General features: G+C 41.6%; 1 non-coding gene across 1 annotated transcript; it reads left to right on the forward strand.

Annotated features, from left to right (window-relative positions):
- Positions 1-9,926: 9,926 nt before the first annotated feature.
- Positions 9,927-9,998, forward strand: Trnag-ucc. The gene has a single exon. It is a non-coding gene; the product is annotated as a tRNA-Gly (tRNA).
- Positions 9,999-14,789: the final 4,791 nt, after the last annotated feature.

A 14,789-nucleotide genomic window follows, 5' to 3' on the forward strand; every position in this document is an offset into this window, starting at 1 on the left:
CAGATGAGGCTGAAGCTGTGACATCACCTGAAGTGTCCGCTTCATTTGTCTTTGTCCCCTGCTTCATCCTCTCACCTCCATCCACTCACTGCTGTCTCTTCCAAACACATTCCTTAAATAAGTTACTTGAGATGGTAAAGACAGATACTTAGAGAAGTCTAACCACTGGCTGTACTCATTTTTGTTATTGAGCTGTAACAGCTTTTGTGAACAGCAGTGCCGAATTTGGCACAACGTGTAGAGTTTCCATCAACTCCTCCTCTGAGCTGTGACTCTGTGCTGTCCATCATGTGAGGCGGCACTTCCCTGGCAGGTAGGTGTGTAGTGAGATCATGTTAGAACGCAATCTGGTCCTTTTTATCATATGTGTATGTGTGGAGTATATTTATATTTAGGTAAATGACCTTGACACAGATTCATTTTAAGATAATCCTCTAGGTATTTCTTTATACTTAGTATTGAGACTGTTCATTGTTTTGTCTTCTAAAGGCTTTATTCTTCCTCTTAAAACCGTTCTGCTGCCTGGGGGACCAGCCTCTAGCAGTGCAGAATGCAAAGGGAATTCACAGGGAGTCTTGTACTATGACTTTTTTTTTAGTCTGAGGGGATTAGGGGAAAGACACTCACACACTCTCTTGATGGTTTCCTTCAGACCTTTTCTTTATTCTTCTTGTGCATTCTCTATTCTTTATTTTCCTGGTGATTTCCTTCTCTCATTCTTGATGTTTTCTTCCTAACTCTCTCATTCTTGATGTTTTCCTTCTAACTCATTTTAACTCTATCTTTGTTCTTTCCCTTACAGCTTATATATTCTAGCAAAATCTTTCATGCAATATAAAAACTGCAATGTGGTTACATTCTGTTTTTCAAGTGAATTATTACAATGAATACAAGTAAAAAAACAGCATGTTTTCCATACCCCTTACATGATTAAGCAATTTACATATTACAGGTGAAAAACAAATTATCCCAAGAACCCATGTGCATTCATATTCAAGCAACTTGTTATAGATTAACTGTGTGGGCAAGCAAGGTTTTTTTTTTTTTTTATCAATCAGGTCTTTTACTGGCAGGCTGCATTTAGCAGAAAGGAAAATCACTGTATGACTTATCTTTAAAAGTAATCTTATAAGGAATCTTAAAGGAATCACAAATTTAAACATATATATATAATCAGTCATCTCTACTTTAAATCTTTAGAGTACATACCCACTCATCAATAGTTTTTTATACAAGGAGATTGAGGGCAGAAATGAGTATAATGAATTAATCATCACCTTTGGTGATCAACCAATCCTAGCAAGAAAGACACATCAGCTGTTAACAATTGGGCTGCTCTGTTCTTGTTCCCTGATCTTAGAGAGTTCCTCACTCTACTCTGTGCCTTTCTAAAACTTTAGATTGTCTTCTTGGGTTTTTCACCTCAAAACTATTTAACAAAAACATCTTAGTCTAACTTTAAGCTATTTCAAAGCTTTGTTTCAGTTATGATGCACTCTGAAACCTGTGAATACATCTCCCAATAATAAGATTAAAAGAATTTAAGCTAGCTGGGCTACTGAAATCCAATTGTTTTTCTTGATCATTAACCTAAGCCACGGTCTATATGGCTCTTCAATAGAAACTCATGTGTTTTGCTGTGTGACACTTACTTGTTTTATTTCTTATCAAAACTATTTAAACTAATATTATTATTATTATTAACAATCAGACAGTACAGTTAAGGAAGAAATCATCTTCATAATAATCCAGAGGTAAAAATGCCCACTAGAACGGGATGTTTCCATGAGTTAAACACACTATATCATAGGCAGTGGGGATCTCTCCACATCCATCCACACCATGCCAGATACCAGAGTAAGATGCCAGCTACAAACATGTAAAGGCACAGCAGAAGCAAAAGACATTCTGGAGTCTGAGCTCTCAGGCCCTTGTTTATCTGAGATTCACACATCAGGGATTTGCCTCCTGAAGGGCTGACACCTTGAACTTCACTGACATGGCCGCTGGCATAATTGTACATATATAGTACACCTGGAATTGTTTTTAGGCTATGGTTTGAAGGACAAAGGTCTATACCTTTCCCTTGTATAGACACATGACCAGAGTTTTACTGTTTCCATAAGCTCATGTTCAGATCACCTGCCTCTGCTTCTATACCTCACCATTTATTTGTCTGCCTTTGTGTTGATACCACCCGAGCTATAGCTACTTCGTTACACAGCTCTTGGTGTTCACTAACAAGATTTATTGTTCCTCCTACTGTCCACGATCATGATAGCCAGACCTCGACCTCTGGACTTCCATAACAGCTTACAATTACTTTATCTACTAGAACAGATAAAGAAAAACATTGTATTACTGATGATCCTTGTGTTAAATCTCTAGTTTAATCCATGAACATCGTATAGCCTCTACACTTTGCCTTTTTGTCTCTCTGATATCATGCATATGCTACTTTTTCATTTTGTTTTTTTATTAATTTTTTACTTTATACTTTTTAATTTAATCTTAAGGTTTTATTTATTTATTATGTGTTATACAATGTTCTGCTTGCATGTATGCCTGCTTGCCAGAAGAGGGCACCAGATCTCATGTTGTAAGCCACCATGTGGTTGCTGGGAATTGAACTCAGGACCTCTGGAAGAGCAGCCAGTGTTCTTAATCTCTGAGCCATCTCTCCAGCCCAACTATACTTCTTAAAACAGCCTTTATTTTTTAAGATTAGAATATAATTAGAATATAATTCCATCATTTCCTCCTTTGTCTTCCTTCCACTAAACCCTCCCATAGATATCTACTTGCTTCATTTTAAATTTATGCCATTTTTTTAGATTAATTGTTGTTACATAATATACATGTATATGACACGTGTATATGTACACACACATATATATATATTTCAGTCTGTATAAAGTCACTTGTATTCGTGTTTTCAGGAATGACCATTGAGTATTGGGAAAACAACTATTGTGCTCTTCTCTGGGAAAGACTATTTCTCCCACTCAGCATTCTTTAGCTTCCTGTAATTTTTGTGTAGGGTTGACTCCCCCTCCCTCATCCACATTAAACTGTCTATTGCTATTTGTGTTGACATTTTGTTTGTGATCTAACAACTAAAGCTTGCCTGAAGATCAGAATGTAGAACTAAGCCACTAGTTAGCCATAGAGGCCAGGCAGTGGTGGCATACACCTTTAATCCCAGTACTTGGGAGGCAGAGGCAAATGGATCTCTGTGAGTTCAAGGCCACCTTGAGCTACACAAGATTGATCCAGTCTAAAAGAGAAACAGAGCCAGGCAGTGGTGGCACACACCTTTGATCTCAGCACTTGGGATATCATGCCTTTAATCCCAGCACTAGGAAGGTAGAGACAGGAAGTGATATGGTTGGACAGAGAGAAGAATATAAGGCAGGAGGAGGCAGGAGCTCAGCACCTTTTGGTCTGAGAAGTCGTAGAGGTAAGAACTAGAAGCCAGATGCTCTGCATTTCTAATCTTCCAGCTTTCATCCTGATATCTGACTCCAGGTTTTTATTAAGACCAATTAGAATTGGTGCTACAGTTGTTCTTGTTCAGCTCATGTTTAGGTAGACATATTGGTAAGTTGTTGGTAAGAGGTGTAGCCTCTGAGCTTCCTAGAAGACAGTCTCACAGCAAACCACTGTTCCTCGGGCTCTCACCATCTTTCCACCCCTTTCCACAGAGATCCCTGAGCCTTGGTGCAGGAGGTGTATTGTAGCTGTTGTATACATTGAGACTGTGCTCCATAATTCTGCATCTTGCTTGAATATAGTTTTCTGAAATGGTCTGTGTCTGTTGAAAAGAGATGCTTCCTTGATGTAGGACTACACTTAACCTGTGGATATAAGGACAAATATTTAAAATGTACTCAGTTATTATGCTGGACTAGCAAAGTGGTTATTGTAGGTTCTCCTCTAAGATCCATGCTTCACTAGCCCTAAGTAATTGGCTAGGTTTCTAATACCAGGTATGATTTCCCTCTTGTTGAGCAAGTCTTAAGTCCAATTAGAGAGCTGTTGGTTATTACCAAGGTGTACATGCCATTACTGCACCCTTAGGGTTACTGTGCCATACTATCATTGCTGTGGTTCATGGGCATCATAGCCAGGACTAGGTAGGACTGCTGGCTGCTTCCCTTCTTTGGAAGCTTGCCTGACACCTTCTGGTACCATGAGAGCTAGTCCTCATGAGGAGGCTTTCAGGGCAGTTCCAGCACAGGGTCCTCTGGAAGCTGTGTCTGAAGTATATGGTATCTTCAGCAATAGGGGCTTAACTTCCACCTCTGAGGGGCAACCAAGGTCAACAGCAACAGCCTTTAATATCAGGGAGTCTCTTAAACAACCCAGACCAACAAATAAAAGGGAGCTAGCTCCTCATGCCTGGTGTTGTGGTTTTGTTAGATGGCTTTGTCTCTTGAAGGGATCATTGTCAGTCCAGATGGGAAACTTTTATTTAAACTATGTATGGGTACTTACACAGACTTATGTGTATTATAGGTATTTTTAGGTAAATACTAGTATGATTCCTTATGACCTTTGCAGACACCCTTACTGTTATTTCTACTTCCTCCCTGCTCCCCCTTCCCTAACTAGAGCTCCCCATTTCCCCATTTCCCCCACCAGATCACTTGTCCACTGATATTCCCTCTTTCTTACTCCTTCACTCCTAGCTCTGACAGTGGACCCTCTTTGGCTTCTGCAGCTAACCCAGCATCTGTACTCATCCATGAAGAGTTGGAGTTAGATCTCTCAGGTGAGAGGGAACATGTGGCTTTTTAAATTCACATCTGTGTTCCTCACTCGACATGACTTTTTCTAGTTTCATTCATTTACTTGCAAAGTTCATATTTTCACTGTCTGTCTGTCAGGTGAAGGACACTTAGGTGGTTTCCATTTCCTAGCCAGTGTGAGTAAACAGCAATGAACATGGCTAAGAAAGTATCTGTGGAGTCAGATATCTAGTCTTTTGAGAATATGTCAAGGAGTGGTATAGCTGGTCCATATTGTAAACTTTATGGTACCATACATACCATAATTTAAATACCAAGTTCTTATTCTTGGTTTTATTTGTGTGACTTATGACATGTGTGGTGGTTTGAAAAAAAAAAAAAAAGGCCCTCAAAGGGAGTGGCACTATTAGGAGATATAATCTTGTTGAAGTACATGTGGTCTTGTTGGAGGAAGCGTGTCACTGTGGAAATAGGCTTTGAAGTCTCATATATGCTCAAGTCATGCCCAATGAGACAGACCACTTCCTGTTACCTCTGAGTCAAAATGTAAGAACTCTCAGCTCCTTCTCTAGCACCAAGTCTGCCTGCAGGATCCCTTGCTTCCTGCCAGGATGATAATGGACTAAACCTCTGAACTGTAAGCCAGCCCCAGCTAAATGTTTTTCCATTATAAGAGTTGCCATGGCCATGGTGTCTCCTCATAGCAACAGAAACCCCAACTAAGACAAAAGTTGGTACTGAGAGTGGGGTATAGTTGTGATAGGCCTGAACATGTATTCGTTTGGAATAATAAGGACCTTGGGATTGTGGATTTAAAAAAACAGTTGAGTGCTTTAAGTTCTGTTTAATGGGCCATCCTAGTAGGAACATGGAAGATAGTGGTACTGAGTGTGATTTGAACTGTGGGTGCCTGGATCAAAGTGTCTCAGAGGAAAAGAATATTACCATGTGACCTCGAGATCATTCTTGTGATATTTTGCTTAAGAATGTGGCTGTTTTTTATCCTTGTCTGAAGAGTTTGCCTGAGGCTAAAGTGAAGAGTTTTTGATTAATTCTGTTGGCCGAGGAAATCTGAAAACAGCTTAGTATTGACTCTGTTGTGTGGTTATTATTGGTTACACTTATACAGATTTATAATGAAATGAAGCAAGAAAACGTAAATTTTGAGGAGAAAAGGAACACCAGAAACTGGAATGGAGCTAAGTCTTGTGTTTAAGGAGATAAACAAATTAAGTAATGAAATAAAAAGAGTGGTGACCTAAGGGCAAGATCCTACACAGCTAAGTTTCCAACTTGTGAAAATGAATTAAAGAAAAGTTTAGAGCCTGGTGTGGTGATGCAAGCCTTTAATCCTGGCACCCCAGAGGCAGAGGCTGGCAGATCTCTGAATTTGAGGCCAGCCTGGTCTAGAGAAGAAATACCAGAACAACCAAGCTTAGGCAATGAAAGTAACCACTGAAAACAGAAATCTGGTGAAAGTGTAATTGACTGAGAGAATCATGTTCCAGCTCAGCAAGCAGCAGAACTTGGCAGCTTCGGCCATGTGGTTCTGGCTTTAGAGTCACGGATAGAAGAAAGAGACTATGGAATTTGCCCCCCATGACTAAGGAAAGCTGCTGAGGCCAAGCATGTGTCAGAGATGTCCCTAAATGGAGGCCCAGAGAGGCCATTGTGTGAAACTGTGAAAGTGAAGCCTGGGTTACTTTGGAGATCCCAAGATGTTGGAGATACCAGAGCCGTGGGATACCTGCTGAGGAGAACTGCTAACAGGGAGTGGAACAAGAGAAAGAAGTGTGCTGTAGTCAACAAAGCTGAAATGAGTTGGAAATATGAAGGTCACTTTGACTTCAGACATGGAGTTGCAGAGTTTGGAGTTTACCCAGCTGTTTTTTGGTCTTGCTTTGGTCTAGTATTTCTTCACTGTGCTCCCTTACCTACATTTTGGAATGGTAATGTATATCCTGTTCCATTATATATTGGAAGTTTATGACATGTTTTTTTAATTTTAATTTTATGAGGGATTACAGTTAAGAGATTACATGAATCTCAAAGGAAACTTGGGACTTCCGACTTTTAAATAAGTTTGAGACTGTGATAGACTATGGGGACTTGGATTGAATGCATTTTGCATTATGATATGGCTATAAGCCTTTGGGGTAGAGGGAGTGGAATGTGGTGGTTTCAAAGAAAATGACCCCCAAAGGGAGTGGCACTATTAGGTATGACCTTATTGGAATAGATGTGGTCTTGTTGGAGAAAGTATGTCACTGTGGAGGTGGACTTTGAGGTCTCATATATGCTCAGGCTATACCCAGTGAGACAGACCACTTCCTGTTGCCTGTGAGTCCAGATGTAAGAACTCTCAGCTCCTTCTCTAGCATCATGACTACGGGCATGCTGCCTTGCTTCCTGCCATGATGATTGTGGACTAAACCTCTGCAGCTGTAAGCCAGCCCCAGTTAAATATTTTTCCTTTATAAGAGTTGAGGTGGTCATGGTGTCTCTTCATGGCAATAGAAACCCTAACTATGCCAGCATGTGAAATGCAATTTAGTCTGTGTTCTGGCCTTATACTATACAGCCTTATTAATTTTATTTAAAGTCTAAGAATTTGTCTTCATATTCTTTCTGCTTTAATTATACAGTTCTATCCTTTGAGAACAGGGCTCTGAAAAGCAAGATGGAAGGTGTCCAGAAAGCATGTGGAAATATACCCTGAGTTCCTGTGGATCAAGTGCCCCACATGTACCAAAGAGATATTTGTAAAGAAGAATGCTACCAACAGCAGTGCATAAGGTGTGGGAATTGTCCCTAGCGTATTGCAGGCAGATGACCACAGGCACTCTGGAAGAAAGTGGACAGTGTCCACTGAAGCTCATTGCAGGTTAATGTAACAACCTCACAATTCCAATCCAAGTGTCACATGTCATTCATTTTTCTCATTGCTGTGACCAGTGGGCATGCAGACAACTCTATGCCTCTTGCCTCCTGATGTAATTTTCTGCCTTGAGTGCTGTAGGTCCTGGGACTGGCTTCTAACCTTGTCACATGGGAGAGGCTTGGCTCTTCATCCCTACACTACATACCAGAAGCTGCAAGGTGGCTAATTGACGAGGATGTGCATTTTTGAAGAAGCATGCTGATGTGAGGTTCACTGCTATGCTGAGCACTCTGGGGCAGGAAACTCCAGGTGGGCTCTAGGCTTGTCAGTCCCACAGTTTCAAGGCTCTGAATTCTGCTGACCACTGCTCCACCTCTATTGGTAACCCTCACTCCACAAGGAAGCTTTATTGCTGGCATTGAGCTGTGGCCTCCTGAGGTCCCAAACATATGACATGGTCCAGGTGAGCCTAATGCCTGATTCACAGAAACCAGTATTGTTTCAAGTCATCCATAAAATGTAGTTATTTGCTGTATAACACTACAAAATTAGTGCAATCCAAAAATATCCATGCACTTATTCATCAAAAGAAACATTACTGTTTATTCCACTGAAGAATGTCAACAGAAAAAGACCAAGAACCCAGTGTCAGTAAATGGGAAAAAGAATAAAGTGTGACACATTCATTCATGCAACATAATAGTACAACTCAAGGAAAATGAACCAAGTGCTGGTAAACTGTACATACAATAAATAAGTATAAAAAAAAAACTCCATTCATGACAAGAAACAGAAGGCTAAGGACTAGTCATGTTCCAGTCACCTCTCTGAAGACAGAAGAGGATATACCAAGAAACCATAGTCCATCAAACAAAGAGACCAGTGCTTTGAGTTGTTGTCAGGGGTATCCAAGAGACCATTGAAATGGTACAGGGTACTGCCATTGCTCTTGGTTGCCCACTAGAACTTGATGGTGAGACCTTATTGCTGAAAACACTAACTACTTTGGTCAAAGGACAGGGAGAAGTCAAGCTGGTACTAAACCGGAAATGTCCTCCTGATGGGTAGCTTTCATAAAGCCAGAGTGCTATGCAGGCTGCTAAGAGAGAAGAGTCATCAACCATCTTCCCTATCTGTGAAACCTGTGAACCACAACAAGGACTTGCCCAGCAAGGGATGCCCATTGGTGCAAGAGTGGCACAAATGACTTGGAGGTAACCACCAGTTGTCTCATTGGGTTTAAGACCCACTCAATAGGAAAGAACTCCTTCCTGGACAAGAACCCCTAGCTAGGGAAGTCATAAACCCTAAGGGAGAACCTACTACTGCCATTTGCTGAACTGATATAGTACCCAACTGCCTAAATAGATCCTTTCACCTGTAGATTAGTAATAGCTCTCATCATAGAAACCCCTTTGTTGTATGGTATTTTGTTTGTGTTCTGACAAATAAAGCTTGCCTGGAGATCAGAGAAGCAGAACTGCAGCCACTAGAAACTTGTTGTTGTGTTGTTATATTTAATTATATTTATTTTTGAGAAATTCATATAATGCATTTTGATCATAATCACAACCTCTCTTCCAGCCCTTTCAAGACCCACGCTCTTTATATACTCACCTAATATTTTGTCCTAATTATTTTTTAACCCAAGTCCAATTTGTGCTGTCAACCTATTCTCAGCAATTTCTCTAGAAACTTCCTACTTCTACGAATCTTCAGACTGCATGAGTGGTGAGATGCTGACTCCACCTGCCTTATATTCCTGTCTCCACCTCCCAATTGTGCTGGAATTAAAGGCGTGAGCCACCACCACCTGACCTGTATGGTTAACTAGTGGCTAGCTTCACCCTTTGATCTCCAGGCAAGCTTTGTCAGAACACAAAACTTCACACAACACCCCTTGCTCCTCTAAAAACTGGAGCGATTAACAGAGATCCATGAATGAGCAAAGTGCAGAGAATGAGAGACCGTGGAGGGCTCATTCCTAAACTGGATATCTATATCATGCCCTACCCCAATCTCAAGGCTCAGGTGATGCCCCAGAAGATGGAGAAGAAAGAGTCAGAGGTTATGGAGGACTGACTGGAGTAACATAGTGTTTCCCAGATATAACAGGCAGTTTGAGCTCTCAACACTGTGACCTGCACGAGCTGAGTGTGGTCAGTATTCCAAATGGGTGTCTTGGGGCTCACAAGGCCTTGTGGAGGAGCTACATAGATGGCTACTGGGGGAAAGAAAGCCAGTATCTCTGGCAGGGGTCAGAAAGGAGGCTTATCATGCTATACTGGAGTGCGATGTTGGTGGTAGAGTGGTGAACGTAACTGCCTTCCAAGCAGTTGACCTGGGTTTGATTCCCAGCCAACACAGAGTCCCCACAAGGTCCTGCCAAGGTCCAGGGCTGAGGGTGGCCCTGTCTGGTGTCTCTTGGCTTGTCCTGAGACTGTGTGACTGACCGACCGATCATGCTATACTGGACAACCATATACACATGTGCATGCAGACAGTACCAGCTGGTCTTGGCAGGCTACATAAATAGGTAGATGATAGATAGATAGATAGATAGATAGATAGATAGATAGATAGATATAGAGATATATTGAGATAGAGATAGAGATATAGATATTTAAATAAGGACAAGAAGTTAGAAGGGAAATGTGGGGCAAGAGACCAAGGAGAAACTGGAGGTGGTAAGTAAAGGGGGATTTGATCAAAATAAAATTATTCATGTATGAAGGTAAAATAAATCTTAATTTAATTTTTTTTAAAAAGCAAAAAAGAGCTCTATTGTTTCTTCAGTATTATGACTGTATTTATATAATATTACAATAGTTTTACATTTTAATTCAGTACTAGTTGTTAATCCAATACTATAAATGAAATCTTAGAGCTACCTTCAAATGTCCAGGACACACCAGAAACAAAGAATTAGTGAGTAATTTTCATGATAATTTTTTAAAATTTTAGTGAGAGTCTATATAAACTACATTTCCTATCCCTTTTTTATAGCTTGTGACATTTTTTTTTAAGTTAAAATGTAATGCTGTGGATATCACTCTGTGTAAATAAAATGCTGATTGGCCAGTAGCCAGGCAGGAAGTATAGGCGGGACAAGGAGAGAAGAGAATTGTTGGAACAGGAAGGTGGGGGGAGGTGGGGAGATACTGCCAGCCACCGCCATGACAAGCGAGATGTAAGGTACAGGTAAGCCACAAGCCCCATGGCAAGTTATAGATTAATAGAAATGGGTTAATTTAAGATAGAACAAGAAGCCTGCCACGGCCATACAGTTTATAAGTAATATAAGCATCTGAGTGATTATTTTATATGTGGGTTGTGGGACCACGGGGGCTTGGTGGCACCTGGAGAGAGCTCTCCAGCTATAATTACATCATTTCCCTTGTAGAATATTTCTTTACACTGTGTGAATAGATGTTGCTGTGGTTGGTATAATAAAGAGGCAGGACTGGCCAATAGCTAGGCAGGATAAGGTTAGGGAGAGAGCCAAACAGAGAATGCTGGGAAGAAGGACAGAGTCAGAGGAGTAGTGAGCAGATGAGGAGAGAAGCAAGATGGGCATGCCATACTGAGAAAAGGTACCAAGCCATGTGGCAAATCATAGACAAGAAATATGGGACAATTTAAAGGTAAGAGATAGCTAGTAACAAGCCTGAGCTATTGACCGAGCATTTATAACTAATATTAAGCCTCTGTGTGGTTACTTGGGAGCAGTTTGTGGGACAGAAACTTCTGCCTCTATTCTTTTTTGTCAACCCAGTCCCTCCCATATACCATCCTCCCTTGCTCTCTCTCAAAATCATGACCTCATTTTCTCCTTTTTCTATGTGTCTTTTACATCTTATATCTTGATCCCATTCATTTTTCTGTCCCTTCATATCTTCCCTCCACCCTTGCACCCCCCAAATAAAACAAAATTTAAGGAAAAAGGGAAAAAGATAAAATAAAATAAAGGGAAAAATTAAAAATGTTATCATGGAAGCTGCAATGTAGCACAGTGAGTCATGCCTTAAACCCTTTTGTACATATCGCAAAGAGTCATTGGTCTGGTTCAAGGCCTCTGGTTTCTACTACACTATCCATGTGGGGCCCTCACTAGGACTCTTCCTGGATATCCCATAGTTGCCCTGTGTTGTGGAGATCCTAAAGCTTTGGGCATGTGGGTCAGGTCTCTTCACATGCCTCAACAGATCATAGATGGGGTAGATGATGGGGTGGGTCAAGTCTTAACCCTGGGTTTGGCCCTGAGCAGTTAGTTGTAGGATTGGTCCTACAGATGTGGAATGAGGACAGTTCTCCCATGCTCACAATTGCAGGGCTGGCTCACCCACACCTGCATTATCAGAATTGACTCTGTTGTACTGCCCTGGCCAGGTGTAAGGCCTGCTCTCATAAGTGTTGCAGCTGGTAGGGGTCAGGGACAGTTCTCCTGCTCTTATGACCACAGGGCTCTCCCACCTGCCCCAGGCATTAGTGGAACCGGGACGGGGAGGGGAGCTGTCTCCCACCCATGCAGCCACAAGACAGATGGGTAATGGGGACAGCTAAGGAGCTGTATTGTATATAAACAAGATTGCTTGCCATCAGGAATCTGTAAGTGTTCCTGTGAATAACTGTGGTACTTCTCTCTCAAGTCCAGAGGAGTCTTCCAGTTCCAGAGAAATAGATAAGGAAGAAATCCAAGATGTAAAGAGAAAGGCCCAAGTTTGAAATAGTTTTCTCAAGTTCTATGTAAAGTGCCAGGAACAAAACAAAGCTCTGACTGGACTGAGGGTATAGATGAGCTGTGTTACCTATATGTTCTCTCTCTCTCTCTCTCTCTCTCTCTCTCTCTCTCTCTCTCTCTCTCTCTCTTTTTCTCATTGTTTTAGTACATGTTTCAAAGTACCTTGGCTTTGTACACAGGAATTAATAAAAATAACTAACATTTATTTGTATTTAAATGTGTATGTGTGTTTGCAAAGTAATTTAAAATAACCCAAATGTCCAGGATAATATCTTGGACTGGTGGTGGAATCACTTTCCAAAATAAACTTGGAGCTTGAACATGTCTGTGGAAGAAGCTTGCATTTCCTATAAAGCCATACCGGCAAAGGGGGCGTTCCCACATCAGCCTCCTTGACAGATCTGGGTGGCCTGTAGCTCAGAGATGCAGACTTGGGCCTGACTCTTGTGTCCTAGATAATGGCCTAGTCCTGCGAAGCTACCGCTGAGCAGACAGAGCAGCCCAGGAGTGGGGTCAAGCAGAGTTCTCCCAACCCATACCAGGAATTTTGACTATTGCCCTGGACCTTAAAAGATGTATTATGGCTTATAAAAGTATTTGGGCACCAGCCAAAACATCCCAGCTGTGTCTCTTCCTTAATTCTGCAGCTTTGCCCTAAATAACGACTATATTGCAAGCTCTGGAAACTATGTGACCTGTCCCACACCAAAAGACTGGGAAGAGCTCAGCAACTGCTGACAAAAAGGTCCAGGAGAAAGGCTCTCTGTGTGCCAGACCACTGATCTCCCCAATCTTGGTCACCTGAGGGAATTTACTTAACTTCTGAAGGTTTCTTTTTCATATGTATAACTTGACCGCCAAGAACAGTTAGTGGATGGTATAAATACCTGCAATACTCAGGGAAACAGGGAAGCCATTTGTAGAAAACATTTTTTTTAAAACTAAGGGAATAAAATAAAGTGGATTTTAAAAGAAAGAATAAAGATATCAATGAGATGAGTCCTATAGACCACATACCATACTGTTGAGTACAGTCTGAGGAAACAAACTCTTCAGAGGCCAGTGTGCTGGTGTACCTCCATTAAGTAGCCACACACTGCTTTCCTAAGAATAAACAGTTACAAGCAAGGATGTCCTCTCAGATTCCCATTGGCTTTGCTTACTCCTATGGCTTTAGCCCCTTGGAGAAGCCATAAATAAACTGTGTGGATGTATCATTGCCTCTTTAGGGAAATGGGCCTCGGTATAGTCAGGAAAAATAAAACATATTGGGCAACTTGAGGGTAAGCCAAGGGCTACCCTATGTTCGGATATTCAGGGATGAGTCAAGGTAATTACTTCCACCCCACTTGGATTACAGACTTGGAAATCAGGCAAGGAAATTTTTATATAAATCACTGTCGAATATCAGAGCATATGCACAGATTACTGAAGATTCATTATTTATGGTTAATCATATCTATGGCTAAGCTAGGAGTAGTTAAATAGTCACTGAGACTATCATGTACATCTTCTGGAAAGTCTTTGTTTTCAAAGAAAACCACTATTCAATTGATCCAACTGTGTCAGTGCCCCATGAACAACCAGTGAGTAGGCTAGCTACTAACATATCTGCTGTAGGCTTCACTTACTTAACCAGAAAATTAAGATTGCATTTCCCTGAGTCTGGGGCAGTGGCTGCTGTTTTGAGGGACCATGGAAACACATCTTGGTTTTGTTGTTAGCATGTGGCCAACATCCTAGTTGAGGAGAGATGAGCTGCAGATTCCCTCTTCAGCTGTGACATGTTAACATGGGGTGGGGGTTGTGCTAAAGTCACACCACACATGACCTGCTTATTCCCCTTTCACTGGTGACATTGGCAGACACAAAGAAAGCCTTTGCAGCTCCCAAGGAAGACATCGCTTACACAACAGCTGAGGGCCATGGGTGAGCTGAACATAGTCTTTCATTTTCAATAGAAACTAGACTGAGCATCAGAAGAAAGGAAGTAAAAGGTCCATTTTCTGAGCAGTATGGTTCCTCCCTGTCAGCAGGATGCATAGTAGAGACTGCCAGTGCCATGGGTTCACTCTAGACCTAGAGAAACCGAGGCAGGTGCTGGAGGGTGACTTGAAGAGTAGCTGGATGGCAGGTTGAGGGGTTTCTCATTGATTCTATAAGCAAGATGTGTAGGAATTTGCCAAGACACAGGTGAAGAGAATATCTGAGAGTCAGGTGTGCGGAAACACAGTGAAGGCTGAAGAGCCGAGGGACCCTTGTGTGGGGCTGCGGGTGACAGAAGAGAACAGGAGGAGAAGGGAACAGCAGCCAGGCTATTCTAACTCGACACTAGAGGTGAGTTTGGGGAAGCTGGGCATCAGAGAGATGCGTGCTGATCCTATGCTTGCTTGCTCTTTTTTATTCCAGCTAGGAG

The sequence above is a fragment of the Onychomys torridus genome, chromosome 19, assembly GCF_903995425.1.
Source record: "Onychomys torridus chromosome 19, mOncTor1.1, whole genome shotgun sequence".
Lineage (NCBI taxonomy): Eukaryota > Metazoa > Chordata > Mammalia > Rodentia > Cricetidae > Onychomys > Onychomys torridus.